Source organism: Emys orbicularis, chromosome 1 (assembly GCF_028017835.1).
Source record: "Emys orbicularis isolate rEmyOrb1 chromosome 1, rEmyOrb1.hap1, whole genome shotgun sequence".
In the NCBI taxonomy this organism is placed as follows: domain Eukaryota; kingdom Metazoa; phylum Chordata; order Testudines; family Emydidae; genus Emys; species Emys orbicularis.
The window spans coordinates 107,692,330-107,710,726 of NC_088683.1; the positions used below are offsets into that span (position 1 = coordinate 107,692,330).

Here is an 18,397-nt window from a genome sequence, read left to right on the forward strand (position 1 = left end):
AGGCGCAGGAGGCAAACCGCCACTCCGGAGCTGCGCCCACGAGCTCCCGGTTCTACAAAGAGCTGGACGTGATACTCGGCAGCAACCCCACCTCCACTGCGAAGACCACTGTGGATACTTCGGTGGCTCGCGTGCCAGTCAAGAGTGGACCGAGCCAGGAGAAGGAAACCTTGGACAAGGATGTGGAGGGGGAGGGGAACCCAGAGGCAGAGGATACTCAGAGGTCAGAGATGCATGCAGCCAGCTCTTTGGCTAGCCAATCACAGCTGTCAGATGTTGGCGAAGCGCAAACAGGAGAGGAGGCCCTGGTAAGTGGATTTGATTTTGGGACTCGCTCAAGCAAGTTGTTGGGGGCAGGAGAGTTGCAGAAATCAGGCGTGTCTCCCACTGCGTTCCTAGTCTGAACGGCTGAACAGGCTGTTGATTGACTCCCTCACTTCTTGGGAATCTGCCTCAGATCTCCAGGAAACTCTCATGGAGACAGTGGGCAATCCGCTGCCGCAGGTTCCTTGGCGGAGCTGCTTTATTTCTTGCCCCATTAACAGTAACTTTCCCGTGCCACTGTGCCATCGGGGGTGGGGCATTGCTGCACACAGATGAGACACACTGGGGCCAGGGTGGAAGCCACAGGCTTAGAGACGACCCTCCCTTGATTCCTTGATTACCCTCAGCAGCGAGGTATCTTCCATAATGATCACATCCTGTGGAAAGTGTGGGGACAGGAATGATTTATCAGGCCCCCCCTACAGTGCTGGCTCTCCCGGAGAGCTACATGCCCACTGTACAGCAGAGTCTGGGAAGAATGATTTACCCTTCCCCTGCGGCTACTCATTTTGGGGGTCTTGTGGCTCATGTGTGTTTGCCTGGGGTCAGCCAGTTAGTGACAGATGTGTGAGTACTGGCTCTGTTTTAAAGCACTGAATCATGTTGTCTGTGTTGCAAACAATACTGCTTCTGTAAAATGTCGCATTTAAACTTCACAGAGAGGACCTTGGGAGCCCAACCTCCCTCTTTGTTATCGGTGGTTAAACGGCTGCGCAGAATTAGAAAGCGGCCAAGAAGAACTAAGGAGGACTTTCTGCATGAAGTTATGATGCACTCTGCGGCCGAGAAACAGGAATTGAAGGAGTGGTGGGACAGCGAGAAGAGGGGCCGAAAGGAGAACGCGGCACGCCAGAATGAAGCCACGGAGCGGCTCTCAAAGGTTATGGAACACCAAGCAGACACACTGCAGGCGATACTAGCTCTTCAAACCGAGCAGCTCCGCGCCCGCCCTCCCCTACAGCCGCTGTCGCAAACTCTTTCCCATGCTTCCACCAGACATCGCCAATACACTGTTATCAACCTCCTGGCTTCAGTCTATACTCTGGCATTCCACTCCTCCCCCCCACAGTCCAGCACTGCAGACTCCCACTACACTCAATACCCATCCCTCTGCAGTTTGGCCCTGCTGAAGTACAGTACCTGCTGCATTGTACTCCAAAAGGAGAAGGTTGGCTATGATCCCTGGACATACACAAATCTTTAGCCGTCCCCACCTCCTCCTGGGACCTTCCCTTCCCCTATCCCCTCACTGCTGATAAACAAAAAAACCTAACTCTCTCCTCTGGTTGTTGTTTTTTAATAAAATAATTGTGTTGGTTTGAAAGCAATCTTTATTTCATTAATTGAAAGCAAACAGAGCCCTGCAAAAAAGAAAATTATGTTAAACCTTCATATTGCATCGCTTGCACCAATCACAATCACCTCCTAGCATTACAAGCACTGCACTTCCAAGTATAGTAACAGATATTGGTGGCTTTCAGCTTCAAATTGCTGCCTCAAGGCATCCCTGATTCTTATGGCCCTGTGCTGCACCCCTCTAATAGCCCTGGTCTCTGGCTGTTCAAACTCAGCCTCCAGGAGCTGAGTCTCTGTGGTCCAGCCCTGAGTGAAGCTTTCACCCTTCCCTTCACAAATATTATGGGGTGTACAGCACATGGCTATAAGCATAGAAATATTGCCTTTGGCCAGATCCAGCTTCCCACATAGGCCAAAAGCACACTCAACAGTCATGCTGCATTTGGATCACAATGGGCATTTCAACTTCCCCTACGGTGATCTTCTGGTCCGGGAAGAAAGTCCCTGCTTGCAGCTTCCTGAACAGGCCAGTGTTCCAAAAGATGCGTGTGTCATGCACCTTTCTGGACCAGCCTGCGTTAATGTCTCTGAAACGCCCACAGTGATTCACAAGCCCCCGGAGAACCATTGAGAAATACCCTTTGCGATTAATGTACTCGGTAGCTAGGTGGTCTGGTGCCATAACTGGAATATGCATGCCATGTATCGCCCCTCCATAGTTAGGAAAGCCCATGTTTGCAATGCCATCCACAATGTCACGCATGTTGCCAAAGTCATGGTCTTTCGGAGCAGGATGTGATTAATGGCCCTGCACACTTCCGTCAACTTGAGTCCAACAGTCGACTTTCCCACTTCGAACTGGTTAGCGACCGATCGGTAGCAGTCTGGAGTAGCCAGCTTCCACAGTGCTATCGCCACGCACTTCTCTAATGGCAGGACAGCTCTCATTCTCGTGTCCTTGCGCCGCAGGGCTGGGGCGAGCTCATCACACAGTCCCATGAATGTGGCTTTCCTCATCCGAAAGTTCTTCAGCCACTGCTCATCATCCCAGACGTGCATCACAATGTGATCTCACCACTCAGTGCTTGTTTCCCGAGCCCAAAAGCAGAGTTCCACTGTGGTCAGCACCTCCATGAATGCCACACGCAATCTCATGTCGCAGCTAGTACACGTGGCGAGATGAATGTCACATTCCTCTTGCCTTTATAGTTTAAGGACTAACTCCACTGTCACTCGTGATGTGTTAGTCAGAGCGAACAGCATAGAGGTTAACCATTTGGGATCCATTCCTGCATCCCAAAGAAGCTGGGCGCGCAGTACACAAACCATTGAAAGATGGCACCAAATGTGGACGGAAGCACAGGGATTGCTGGGATGCAAAGAAACGCATCACGGGGCATTGAGACAGGACCCAGGATGCTCCGCGACCCTCTCCGTCTTCCCACAACTCTTAGCGGCAGAAGAGGAAGAAATGCTCTGTGGGATAGCTCCCCAGAGTGCACCACTCTGAATACCGCTACAAGTGTGAACATGCTATTGCGCAGGCAACTGACAGTGTGAACACACAACTGCAGTTTCCCTTCAGAGCTCTCTGAGCAGTGCTGTAACTCTGGCGCTATAACTCTGCCAGTGTAGACATGCCCACAGAGAGGCTCTATGGAGTTGACTGAGTTGGGACCTTCCCCAGATCCAGGGAACAGTAAACCTTAGGCCTGGTCTACACTACGACTTTAATTCGGATTTAGCTGCTTTAATTCGAATTAACGCTTGACCCGTCCACACAACGAAGCCATTTAATTCGAATTAAAGAGCCCTTTAATTCGATTTCTGTACTCCTCCTCGACGAGAGGAGTAGCGTCAAAATCGGTATTGTTAATCCGAATTAAGGTTAGTGTGGCCGCAATTCGATGTTATTGGCAATTAGATGTTATTGGCTACCCACAATGCAACGCTCTGGAAATCGATGCTACTATGGTAGCTTGGACGCACACCACCGAATTAATGGTGCCTAGTGTGGCCGAATACATTCAAATTTATAAAATCGGTTTCCTAAATTCGAATTATATAAATTCGGATTAATCCTGTAGTGTAGACATACCCTTAGAGAAATGCAGGCATGAATATAGACTGGTTTGTTTTCTTAAGATCTATTTTCTCTTAATTGCTTTGGTTATGCTTTAAGAAAACTGTCTCCCCACTATAAGTGACAGCTAGAGACCTGAGAGAAGGTGTGCTGAAAACAGGAAGGGTCAGAGGGGCAGTTAGCCTGGTAACTGTGACACCTGATACACCACTTCATAGTTAAGTCTTTTAAACTAACAAAAGAAGATGTAGAAGTAGAGAGTTAAAATATATATATTTACTACATAATCAATTATGTTTCACATTGTCAGTGCTCTGAACTCACCTTTTACACAAGCCTCCCCATAAAATTCTGCCAATGTATCTTAATGGGTATTACTAACCTCCCTCCTATACAAGAATTAGGCCTTTTCTGATACAAGCCCATTGATTTTCTCAGAGTGACTTTGTGATCTGGACATTCATTTAACACAGATTATACAGAGTTCAGACTTGTGCACTGCATCTTGCCTCCACCTCATCACATTTAAAGTTGAGTTTGACAAAATACATTTACTTCTATGCATACGATCGTAGATATGCTAAGCTCTTATTTCAGGCCCCAAATCTTTAGCAAAGAGGAAAGATGAACAGCTTACATATCCCAAAGACAGTTGTGCTGCATCACTAGACATACGTGTGATAGCTGCCCTCTTGGCAGACAGACCAGGAACTGACCTGGGGACCTCTGGAACTGAAAGCATGAGATGCTACACCTTCAGCTAAATAGCCAACACTTTATAGCTGCAGGTTGTAACAACTCTTTCACTGTGGAACAGCACGTAGAAGGATCTTTAACACACATTCACCAATGGATTGCGCGCACACTTTCTACATCCTAGTCAAAACTGAAGTAGAAATCTATTACCATCATTCTGGATATAACTCAGAAACTCTGTTTTCAAGAAGTCTGATAACTCTAGAGCTTAACTCTGGAGCTAAATTCAAACAATGCCGAAACACAGGCCGGGTCCATACTACAAAGTTCAGTTGATGACAAGACAACTTATAAGCTCTTTTTGCACATGTCTACACTCAAATTTGTCTCTGACCAATGTAAGTGTTGCTTTTGGTGATTGCCCACCTTGGCAAGCATGCCTATAAACTCTCCCTTGTTGTGTGCATTGTCCAGTGTTTAAAATTTAAAGATGGTGACTGGCCCACCCCCAAAAGACATAGGTACTGACTTCCCATTATTTTACTCATATAAAAAAGTAGTACAACAGACAGAGGTAGAGTTGGCATCTGCTTTTCGTTCCCCTCATGGGATAAGTGAAGGGGAGGGGTGGGTTGGGAGGGGGTACCATGCAGAACATCTCGAGGAAACTTTCATGGCAATACTCAAATTCTCTCCTGAAAGTTTTTAGGGATGGCTGCCTTATTTGTTCCTCTGTGGTAGGACATTTTCCCATGCACTATGTGATGAGCTCAGGTGGCACCACTGCAGTAAACAGGCTAGTAGCATATGGGCCAGGCAACTTCAGGATGCTAGTAGCAGCTGGACTTTGTGTCTTTATTACCCTTAGTAGTGAGAGATCAACTAAAGCCACCATTGCCTGTGGAAAATAGTGTCAATATTAAGTGCCACAGCCCTGTGGAATAGGGACTGAAATTTTAGTGCATCATGCAACCAAAATTCCTTCTCTTCCCTACCGCCCCACCCTGGTGGGCCATACTCACCTTGGCTGCGACTGGAGAGCGATGCTGTGTAGAGGCTCTCCAAAGCTGAAGTGTTAATAAGCATATCTTATTAAAAGTTGTTATGGGAATAAGGCAAAACTCCCTTGCCTTATTCTCTTTCTGTTGTGACTGTAAATCCAATGATACAACTGACTGTTTTTAATCAGCCACTGCTGCCGCTGCAGCCTTGAGGGGTCCCCCTTCCATAGCCGCAGAATTCCTGACCCTGATGAGGAAAAAGAAGAGGACTAGGGATGGCATGTTCAGGGAGATCCTGCAAGCTAGTGCTGTGTTAGACACCGAACAAAGGGCCTGGAGGGCCAACATGGCAGACAGCATGGAGAACTCCATGGTAGCAGCTCCCTAGCCCCTCGACGTAACACGTGCCATCATGGGCTGCATCCTTACCCTTACCACTGCATGCCAGGGGACAGCAAGGAAGACTACAGCTTCACACACACGAACAGTGATTCTTGTTGGATGGTGTATATGTAGCCACAACAAGCTACGTTTGTGCACTGAAATAGGCATTTGCTGCTCTTCCAATTTTGAAGTCCTAATCTGTTAATTTATATTTAAATTTTGTATTACATTGCCTGTTTTTTTACACACCGTTTTTCTGCACTGTTTTTGACCATCAATAAATTTCTATTTTTTTTTTTTTTTAAATAAAATTATCTTCATTAGTTCACAATACATATTTGGAAACTGATTTAGGCTTCTGAGTTTAAAATTGCTGAAGCAACTTTTTACCATATTTTACAGTTAGAGAATAAGTAGAAGTAATGGTCTAAATACAGCGGGCAGAAACAGACAGTATTTGTCACTGTGTACTGATAGAGCACTTTAAAGAAGAGAAACTATATATATCCATTTTAGATGAGGAACAGTGAAAAACCTCTCTAAAATAAGTGCCTAACGAATCAAACTAAGAATGTTCTAGAAAAAGGAGAAGGATTTAATCTGTCATTCTCGTGATGCCAGCCTTTATTGCTCATTATACAATTCTCCCACAAAACATCTCCTCACTTCTTGTTAAGTTGTTCCTTAAGCATGTATTGATATCACAGGGATTAATCCATGAGGCAATTAAGCTCTCTTCCCTCAAATCCCTCTTCAAGACGCACTTCTATGATGCCTACAAGTCTGCCGGTCAATGATTAGGTTGTGCAGTAGTGAGGGCAAACTGATTTTTTTTTTTAAATCTAAGATTTGGAAACATGAAGTTGTACAATACTTATGTACAACTGTATTATCTTGTTTTCATTAACCTCATCCTTCCTTGTTTGGTCACCCTCACTGCCTGTGTTTTGCCTGAAGTTACCGTAATCTTTTCAATGTGGGGACTATATCAACTTGTGTTTATGCAATGCCTAACTACATCAACATATGTCCCAATTGGGTAAGTCATGGAGAACCCACATACAGATAGTATAATACTAAGTGTTCAATTTATTTCATTGTTTGCTTTTATTTCTCTTACCAACAGAGTCTTCCCTAAATGAAGGAAACTATGGGAGAGGTAGAAATTACATTTGTTGCTGTTGTGACAGCAAAGCTTCTTACAACTTATAACCCCCTAGGGATCTAGGGGTTATAGTGGACCACAAGCTAAATATGAGTCAACAGTGTGATGCTGTTGCAAAAAAAAGCAAACGTGATTCTGGGATGTATGAACAGATGTGTTGTGAGCAAGACACGAGAAGTCATTCTTCCGCTCTACTCTGCGCTGGTTAGGCCTCAACTGGAGTATTGTGTCCAGTTGTGGGCACTGCATTTCAAGAAAGATGTGGAGAAATTGGAGAGGGTCCAGAGAAGAGCAACAAGAATGATTAAAGGTCTTGAGAACATGACCTATGAAGGAAGGCTGAAAGAATTGGGTTTGTTTAGTTTGGAAAAGAGAAGACTGAGAGGGGACATGATAGCAGTTTTCAGGTATCTAAAAGGGTGTCATAAGGAGGAGGGAGAAAACTTGTTCACCTTAGGCCTGGTCTACACTACGACTTTAATTCGGATTTAGCTGCTTTAATTCGAATTAACGCTTGACCCGTCCACACAACGAAGCCCTTTAATTCGATTTCTGTACTCCTCCTCGACGAGAGGAGTAGCGTCAAAATCGGTATTGTTAATCCGAATTAAGGTTAGTGTGGCCGCAATTCGATGTTATTGGCAATTCAATGTTATTGGCTACCCACAATGCAACGCTCTGGAAATCGATGCTACTACGGTAGCTTGGACGCACACCACCGAATTAATGGTGCCTAGTGTGGCCGAATACATTCGAATTTATAAAATCGGTTTCCTAAATTCGAATTATATAAATTCGGATTAATCCCGTAGTGTAGACATACCCTCAGTCTCTAAGGATAGAACAAGAAGCAATGGACTTAAACTGCAGCAAGGGAGGTTTAGGTTGGACATTAGGAAAAAGTTCCTAACTGTCAGGGTGGTTAAACACTGGAATAAATTGCCTAGGGAGGTTGTGGAATCTCCATCTCTGGAGATATTTAAGAGTAGGTTAGATAAATGTCTATCAGGGATGGTCTAGACAGTATTTGGTCCTGCCATGAGGGCAGGGGACTGGACTCGATGACCTCTCGAGGTCCCTTCCAGTCCTAGAATCTATGAAACTTAAATGCACAGGGCTAACTCTGCATTTCAATCACTCAGAATGCACCTACTGACTTGCATGGGAAACCCCATAAGTAAAACTGAAGGAAAGTTACAGTACATGATCAAAATTTCAGCCACACTGAATACAAAGGGGGGGAAATGTCAAACTGATGTCACAACAGTCCTTAAATTCCACAAGTAAGATTTAATATACAACTCATCCTTAACACTATTTTTTCTGTAAAGGGCTTTGAGACAGTGAGTGGATCAAACTGTACATTAAAGGAAGCTTTCATGGGCAAAGAAACATTTGGAACTTTCCTAAGGGTAAGTGCCCACTACACTAGAAGGTACTTACCTATAAGAGGTAAGCTAAGTTGCTGTCTGGCATTTTGAACAAGTCATTCTCTCTCTTCTCTAGTGCCTACAGCTGCATCACGTTGCACTGCCAACAATGAAAAACATGAGAAAGCCAGATATCTACAATTACATTGTGAAATACTAGTTATTGGTGAAGATCATTAGGTGACACTTGCCTCTGGGCCAGAAGATTGTGCATTCAACTCAGCATGTAAATACCAGGCTCAAACTTGTTGATACTGCAATGCACAGTGCTCTTGCAATGTTAGAAGGAAAATTTTTCAACTGTTAAATCTGTACAGACAGCTGTTATATTCCACCATGAGTCTATTTTGGGCTTGATTGCACAGAAATGTAGTGTAAATGCAAGAGGAGAGGATTTGGAGTTGTGGTGGGCATAGAAAAACCAGCAGCTATTGTTAGGGATGGGTAAGGTTCTATTATATTCCCACGGTTCTATTATATTCACAGTACTTACTGAAATCGTCACAGGGGCAGAGTTAAGGTTGCGTGGGAGTAAAGTATGGCAGGTATTACCGTAACCCTGCACTTTCTGGTTTTATAATGTTAGTGCTTTGTTTTGATGTATTTCCAGCTTCCCAGGAGGTTTCAGTTTTCAGCTGCCAACTTCTGTGTTCTAGTGCACTGCTAGCCAACTTTAGCTCCCTTTTAATTAAAAACATTTATTTAATGAGTTTCTTTGCTCAGATGTACTGAATAAAATGGATCTATCAGAAAGAGAGACGGTTGAGACCTGCTTCTGCTCTTACTATCCTTTGTGAAGCAAAGGACAAAAACTAGAGTACATTTCAGCAGAAGGAAGCTGGGATGAAAAAAAAAAAAAAAAAAAAAAAAAAAAAAAAAACCTTGCCAGGACTGGTTCTGGCCCTTGCTGGTTTTTGAGAAGGAAGAGCAATTAGATTACAAGTTGACATACTGAAGATGCAGAACTGAAGACTTAGAAGCTAAGAAGTTCATTTAGCAATTTAATGGTCTAAGCATATTATATATATATATATATATATATACACATACACACACACACACACACACACACATATATATATATATATTGTGACAAAGTTCCTCCTCTATCTTGGTGGGTCCTGCGCTTATTGGCGGATTTTCTTGCCTCAGAGATTCACCATGTGGGTTGGGGAACAGCCCAGAGACCTTCCCCTCTGGAAGAACCCACAGTCCAGGTCAATTGGGAGGTTTGGGGGGAACCCGGGCCCACCCTCTACTCCGGGTTCCAGCCCGGGGCCCTGTGGACTGCAGCTGTCTATAGTGCCTCCTGTAACAGCTGCATGACCGCTACAACTCCCTGGGCTACTTCCCCATGGCCTCCGCCAAACACCTTCCTTATTCTCACCACAGGACCTTCCTCCTGGTGTCTGATAACGCTTGTGATCCTCAGTCCTCCAGCAGCACACCCTCTCACTCTCAGCTCCTTGCACCTCTTGCTCCCAGCTCCTCACACTCGCACCACAAACTGAAGTGAGCTCCTTTTTAAAACCCAGGTGCCCTGATTAGCCTGCCTTAATTGATTCTAGCAGCTTCTTCTTAATTGGCTCCAGGTGTCTTAATTAGCCTGCCTGCCTTAACTGGTTCTAGCAGGTTCCTGATTACTGTAGTGCAGCCCCTGCTCTGGTCACCCAGGGAACAGAAAACTACTCATCCAGTGACCAGTATATTTGCCCTCTACCAGACTCCTGTACCCCACTGGTCAGGGTCCGTCACCACCCACACGTTTACTCTTTGGTCAGAAGAAGGGAGGCTTTTGGTCCTAAGGGCATGCAGGGGTAGAATGTTCTCAAGAGTGACAGCCACCATGTTTTTTAAATATAACAGCCATATCCAATTCACAAGACAGTTTTGTGGTTTCCCTGGAACAAGTGTTTGTGGAGTGGCAAGACTAGCAAGTTAATCAGTAATCAGTTAATTCAGGTTAAAAACCTCTAGTGTAGACATATCCCTAGAGTACCAACAGAAAGTACAGTAAGTCTTCTAGTTAGTGACCTGATTTTTCTCATCGCCTGTACTTTGAGGTTAGTCTCAGAAGCGTTAAGTGAAGTGGCCTTGTCTACACGAGAAAATTGAACAGTTTGTAATTGAACTGATTTAAGCACAAAGAGCTCAGTGTGTCCACTTTAATCAAGCTGAATCAGTCTGTCCTTGTCTTTGCTATGAACGAGTTGTGTTCTTAACTAACAAGACCCTTACGAATTTTGCCCAGCATCCACACTAGCACTATTTTAAACCATTCAGTTTCAATTACCTTTGGATATCTATTTCACAGTTTCCAACTCAGCTCCCAGAAGCAATATGGAAAGATTTTGCAAGGCACTCTGCAACAGTAGTGGGAAGACCAGCTGAATTAGTTAAATCTAGCGTGCACTAGCACTGCACTAAACTGGTTAAACTTGCTGAAAAATAGTCCATTCCAAATGGTAATTAAACCAGTTGTAAGCCATTTGGAGATTTGGGGCAGTTTTACTTGAGGAGAGGAAATGTCCTATAAACATTCTAGGGGTTTAATGGTTAAATAGTGCCAAGATAATCCAAGCCAAAGCTTAACTGTTGCCTGTTTTAAAGGGCATTTCCCCTGAAGAGTGCTTGGGAGCAGCCGGGGACCTTTGTTTTCCCTAAGTATATCTATGGTTAAGCAGATTAGTTAGCATTGTAAAAGGTGGTAAAATGACAGAACTTCAGCAAGACAGGATTTTCCAAATTCACAAAAATTCAGAGCATGAAAATTCTTAGTTGATGCAAGATCTTTCTAACTGATTAATTAAAAAAGTAAAGTTAGTATTATAAATACTGAAGAAGAGTTATAAGTACAGAAACCAGGATTTAAAGATGGACATGGTAGTTTTAACAACAGAAAAAAATCCGGGTATTTTAAGTCTTAAAACATTGCCAACCCATAACTGTTTCTAACTCAAAAATAAGGAAGTTTCACTTGTAACAAAGAACTTATGTGCACATATTAATGCAAGGAACTCCCATTAATATTACATAAATATTGTTAAACATATATATGGGGTGGGGGAAAACTGGTTGTAGTCCTCATACAGGTCACATTTTTGTTAAATGTTACACAATTTATTAAAAGACATAACACTGGAAGATAATACTACTTGCAATAAGCCTAAATACATTTTAAAAAGATACCCCTTTCCTCAGTGAGTCAATCCTGTGCTGGCAAAATTAACAACTTCTTCAAACTGGTTTCCTCCAGAAAAACTGCTTCTATCTAGTTCTAGCAGTCTGCTGCTTCTAATGGAGTTCAAATAGGTTACACCAACAAGCACACGTGTCTCTAGAGGAAACCTGCCTCTAACTGCCAACCTATAAATCAAGCAAATTAGTTTATTAAAATCTGAATTGTGTATTTAAACATCATATAAAATGGATTAATATATTAAAGATAAGAGACTACCTGATTGCAATCCCCCTCTCTGAAAAAGTGTTACAGGCCAGTTTTGATGCAGCAGTGCATTGACTTTCTTGGAATGGAAAGCACTGCAGAGCAGAATTAAAAATACTTCAGCTGCTCTGCAAAGTGACTTATTGTTTTTACCACATATGCCAGCCTTTAAATGTTTCACTTAACTATCAACCTACAGATTTTGCAACTGTTGTACTGCACTGAAACTTATCATAACATTATGAATGCAAAATGTATGGCTGCAAGCAAGAGTATTTCTTCTCCAATTTATTTTCTTTAAAAGACAATGTTAGTGGTATGAGAAGTGCCACAATGCCAGACCAGCATTAATCATAAAGGTGTACAATTCCTCTCACCTCCCTGTCCTCAACTAAACCTTGACCTAAAGACTACCAACAATTACACCAATTGTGATGACTGTTAAAATTATGACTATTAAAGAAACATCTTTTCGTGTCCTGAAATCTACAAGTGCTCCGATTCTTATATTTATCAGATATGTAATGAATCCAATTTCGCAAGACTAAACAGTCTTCAAAGAGAGACTTTAGTTAAATTTTTTGATATAATTTGTTGTTCTAAAAAGAAATTTCTAACTTTGAAAACTCCAGTTCCCTGCAAAAAGGTGCTATAATCTGAAGGTTGCCAATAAGTGAAAGGCAGGTTTGCAGGGCTGCAGCCAAGGAAGGAAGCACTGAGATGTGCCAAGCCCAGGCCTCTAGTGCCATGGAAGGGCACAGAGAGAGGCAACATGTAGCCCTGTGGCCCCCAGAGCCCTCCCTTACAGGGTAACAGGTCCCCAGCTGTGGGCAAGTTTTCAGGGCTGCAGCCAGGAAAGGCATGCCCCAGCATTTCCTTCCCTGGCTGCACTCCCGCAAACCTCCCTAAGGCCAGGGCTTTTCTTCCAAAAGATATTCTCGATAAGCGGTATGGCTGTTGCCAATACTTGAACCCCATTAGCATCAAAGTCAATGGCTCCCAGCAAAATGTTGCTATGAACTGAAAAAGTCATTAATATTCGGATTGCTAAGACTGACATCCACTGTAGTTTTAATACTGCCTAGGCTTATAGCTTCTGTTAGGAACTCTACATAAATGCCACTGAAATAATATTTTGCAAATCTAAATTTTATATATCTACATTCCTGGGTCTTATATTGGTGGTCAAGGATATAGTGCCCCAGTGCTTCTCCAGAGTACGGAAAGCAATAGCTCCCCTTTCTTCTCTGCTTGCCAGAAGAAAAAAAACAAAAAAACAAGTTATTGGTTATTACTAAATATATTTAAGTGGGAGAGTGTTGCTGTAAAAGAACTCTTACCAAAAAACTGGCATAGAGGTGGGTCTTACATTTAGCTCAGTAATATTTTTTATTTCTTTTGGCATTGAGTTCTAGAAGTCTAGATTCTGTGAAATTTCAGTCTCCCACCACTAATTAACACCTTTGGTGTTGTAGTGGAAGCTGTGATTATGGAGAAGTAGAAAGACACTGTCTTTTAGGAAGCTAGAGCCAATCCCAGGCAGGACAGCACAAAAAAAAAAAAAAAAAAAAAAGATTCAGGAAGACTTCTGAGCAGTGAGACCTTGGTTGCCTATATAGCAGATGAAAAAGTACGTTTTCTGATAGTTGATATTCTTTCCTGTTGCTACAGCAAAGATCCTCTGGTAGACACTAAAATTATGAAACTGGTTGATTACAGGTTTAGAGACAGCTATCACTAGTATTGGGATCAGGGCCCTGTGAGCACTTTCTATCTTGATTTTCCCACCCCACTCTGCAGGTAAGCTGTATCACAGCTCAGGGCAACTGCACCTGTATTTCTCCTTAGTGGTTCAGCAAGGGCATCCACTGTCAGGCTCCTAGTTGCCCAATCTTTGGTGGATGCCCTGGTCAGAAGGGAGAGACGCAGGTATTTCAAGTCCGACCAGTTCCCAGCCTTCAGTGTCATTCCCAGCAAAAGACAATCTACTTAAATAGGCTCTCTCTTCAGAGACTAATAACACAGTAATTGAAACAGTTATAAGTTACCACACAGCATTTCCTATGTAAGCTTATTTTATTTTTTAAAGCAAAATTACTATGGGCTCTAGAAAGGTGATTCCTTAACACCCTGTAAAGAGGTCTCTTTTGTGGTCACAAGCTCATAACAGCTTCAGCTCAAAACTCCAGGCTTGGCTTGACATGAGTAATTGGACATGAGGGAGACTCATTTCTTGGGAGAGAGGATTAGAGAGGTAAGTAGATTAGCGGACTGGAAACAATGTCTGTGCCAAGATAGGTAAATGGGTCACTAAGCTAAGAGACAGAACATCTGAACTAGCTAACACAAGGGGAAACATCCTGGGAACCATTTGCAATGGACAACATAACAATGGACCAGATAAGCCTAGGACACAGGATGAGGTAAAAAGTAAGTCGTGCATGGACAATGTGTGGACAGAGCATGATGTACGCGGATTGGTTACTGCAAAGTAACCAAGCCAAACTCCAAAATGTGTGACGCAATGTAATGGGTAAATATATATAAAGGAAGAGGTTTTTCTGTGCAACTTAGCTTTGTGATGTATCCTTGCATTTGAGTCTGATCAACTCAGCATAACTTTGCTCTATGCAAAATAAAGATACCTAAATGTCAAAATCTGGAGTCGAACTGAGTTCCTAGGAAGCCAAGTGAAAGAGTGGTCTCAGAGGGAATCCCAACAAGAACTAGAACCCCAAGAAAAGTTAATTCTCAACTTTATAGAGTTTGGTGGTCTTTGAACTGGAGTTTACAGAAGCAGATAATTAACAGTCAGTCAGTTTCTCTCCCCAGGATGTAGCTTCAAAAGGAGGGCTCCAAAGTGGGTCATCTGCATTCACTTCACTCCCAGGTACTTCCTAGGAAATTCACTTCACGCATTGTCCCCAAAAGTTCTTAATATCACCCAAAGATTACATTAATCCTGTCTCCTGTTAAAGAAGTTCCATACAATCCCGCAATAGTACATAAACATTTGCATTTTTCAATGAACCTCAAAGATATACACTAAGGTTTATCCAGGATATTTCAGGACACTGTCATATCTGACACAAATTGATCTAATGAAGACTGCAGAGAGAACTCGAAGAATTTTGCATTCATAATGGTGGTCAGGTTGAAAGCGATCCTGTGAATAACTTTAGGTGCCAGACTTCAATGTGACGTAACCACATGCTGGTATGCCATCCTATATAGAGATCTCACTTGATTCAGGGCCTAGGTAGAAGATCGTTGGGTACCCACTAGGAAACATTTCCGACACAAGATTGCCACTAGACGACCTCCAGGAGTACAGTAGTTTCAATTCAAGTACTGTAACATGTTCATGCCACAGCACAGCATTTGGAAACCTTAAAAAATGCATTAAGATAGGTTTTGCAATTAATATGTTGCAAATGATCATGTAACAGTGAGGAGTACTCAGGATTCTCATAGCAAAATTAACATCCATTGCTAAATTTTAATCCATTTCTTGACTTGTGTGTTTACATTAGACACCTTAATGTTACAAAACAGCTTACAAAAAAGGAAAACTTCTTTTCAATCTTTAATCCGCATCCCACGTTTTTTCTTCATGACATTTTCTCCCTTTCCCATAAAGTTCACACTTCTTTCCACTCTACCCTGTTTCCTCATCCCTCTTTGTCTGAGGACTTTGATCCCTCTCACCACCAGGTAAGTGGGCAACAAGAGTGGCACCTTCTTTCCTCAACCCCTTCCAACACCCAGGCTGATCACAACTGAAGCTGTTTTAGGCATAGTCTAACTAGAACATTAAGTTGACTTAATTACGTTACTCAGGGTTGTGGATACTTCAGGATAAAGCTGATATAACCCCCCATCATAGACAGTGCTAAATCAATGGAAGAATTATTCCATTAACCTAGCTACTGCCTCTCAGGGAGGTGGATTACCTATGTCAATGGGAGAACCGCTACAACAGCTGTGCTACTGTGGCATTTCAAGTGTAGACAAGCCAAGGTGGATAAAAATCAATGATTTTTTTTTTAAATCAGATTTTTGAGGGGGAAAAAACCCTATCTAAAGATTGAGCTATAATGCATCTTAATTAAAACTAAGACATCTCATCATGGAATAGGGATTATAAATTCTAATTCTATAGTATGAGACAATATATTCCTGTAATGTTTAAAAAAAGTTTTGTAAATGAGTTCCAATAGTTCGTGGATTAGGGACCCATTCTTACAGGGTTCCAGGGGCTTCTGTATAGATTATTTAGGTTAATCTTTCTATCTACCCAATGGGACTCAGTGCTCAGTCTAGAAGATACCATCAGAGATGCTTAGTTTTGCAGTTCTCAAACTGTGGATTTGTGTCTCCAGAGATAACATGCTTGTTAACAGCAAAAATGTTTTAAATAAATAATACACCTCTACCCCAATATAACGCTGTCCTCGGGAGCCAAAAAAATCTTACCGCATTATAGGTGAAACCGTGTTATATCGAACTTGCTTTGATCCGCCGGAGTGCGCAGCCCCGCTCCCCTGGAGCGCTGCTTTACCGCGTTATATCCGAATTAGTATTATATCGGGTAGTGTTATATCAGGGTAGAGGTGTATATAGAGGTGAGAAATAACAGACCTCAACCCTACTGTCCCGCTGAAAATGTGTGTACACAGAGTCAATCCCTTACCTCTCTCTCAAAGTGCAAAGTTTCAAAAAGTTCAATGAATAGAAGATTGTTGGGGGTGGAATAGATCTGACAAGGAGAAGAAGTCTGGAGACAAATGTGAGAAGGGAGGAACAGGCAATAGAAACAAAAGTGAAACTGTTTGAGCAGCATATTCCAGAAGTCTTGAGGTCTTTCTGAGTGTAGCCTTCATTGATTTGAGATCTACCATACCATTCTCTCACTAGAAGGGAAAACCTATAATGGCAGCAGGCCGTAAAAGAGACCCAGTTTGGGAATATTTTAATGAAGTTCCTCTACCTGTGGGTAAGACAGGCATGCGTGCAAAATGCAAACAGTGCAACAAAGAAATGCAAGGCCTGGTTGCCCGAATGAAACAAAATCATGAGAAGTGTTCCTTCTCAGGAGGAAGCTGCGTTGAAGATGATAAAAGGAACATGTCTGAATATGCAGGATCTTCAGGTTGGTAAACTTTTTTATTTCATACTTCTTTCTTAAGGACTGCCTGTCTTCCTTCTAGACTATTCTTGAATTCTCATGTTTGAGCAAAAAATATAGCTGTTACTCTATGGTACTATGATTTTAGATGCAGTTGTGATAAAAAATAAATAGCTGAAATAGGCAGATCTTCCTTTTACAATTTCACCTTTAAAGTAGTTCTGAGTGTCAGTGAATGCAATGAGTATACTAAATGAGCAGTACAGTAATAATAATTAAATAACTGCATGAACTTATTGTGTTTAGGAGAATCCATCCTCAACATACAGGATTCTGAAGACTATCCACCTACAAGATCACCATCATTTTCTATACTTTCAGAGTTATCTGCCAAAGATAGTGTTTCAGTCATATCATGTATGTCACATAGCCACAGCATATCACCTGTAGCAAAAAGAAAAAGAAAAAAATCTCCATCATCCAGGAACAACCATAGATAAATCTGTGATAAGAAGCAGCAGATTACAAAAAGGGGTAATTGATGAAAAAATTGCCCAGTTTGTTTATGCAACAAACTCTCCTTTCTCTATGATTGAGAACCCACACTTCATTAACATGGTTCAGTCATTAAGACCAGGGTACAGTCCACCCAACAGAGCAGATGTCGCAGGCAAATTGCTGGATAAAGTGTATGAAAGAGAAATTGAGCAGTGTGCAAAAGGTCTAGAGGGTAAAATTGTTAACCTGAGTCTTGATGGGTGGAGCAATGTCCACAATGATCCTGTTGTATGTGCTTGGTCACAGACAATGCTGCAAATGTATCCAAGATGAGAAGAAATTATTTAAAAGAGAGTCCCAAGCTAATAACATACGCTTGCAGTGCTCATTTGATGCACCTCCTAGCCAAAGACTTCAGTTTTCCAGAAATAAAGGCTAATGTTGTTGAAATTGCAAAATACTTCCGTAACAACCACTTTGCAGCAGCTGCTCTGAAAAAAGTGGGAGGAACCAAGCTAACTCTCCCACAAGACATGTGAAGGAACTCAGCAGTGGCCTGTTTTGAGCACTATATCAAGAACTGGCTTAATCTGATAACAGTTTGTGAACAAAATGGTGAAATAAATAGATGGCAGTGTCACAGCCAAAGTTCTCAACATTGGGCTTAAGAGAAATGTTGAACACATGCTGAGTACCCCGAAGCCTATTGCTGTAGCCTTGAACAAAATGCACGGGAAATAGCTGTTTTACTGCCGACGCTGTTGAAATCTGGAAGGAACTGAGTGAGATCTTAAAAAGAGAAATATGCAATGACAGAGTTAAATTACAAGCATTAAAAAAAATGAATGGGATAAGCATTATCTCCAGCTTATTTTCTTGCAAATATTCTCAATACTCAGTACCAGGGTTAAACCTTAAATGCTGAAGAAGAGGAGTTGGCTATGACA

General features: G+C 42.3%; 1 protein-coding gene across 2 annotated transcripts in view; it reads right to left on the reverse strand.

Moving 5' to 3' along the window:
• The window catches only part of TRIM24 (tripartite motif containing 24), a 138,681-nt gene that overhangs the window by 75,501 nt on the left and 44,783 nt on the right, over positions 1-18,397 (reverse strand). The window lies entirely within an intron of this gene.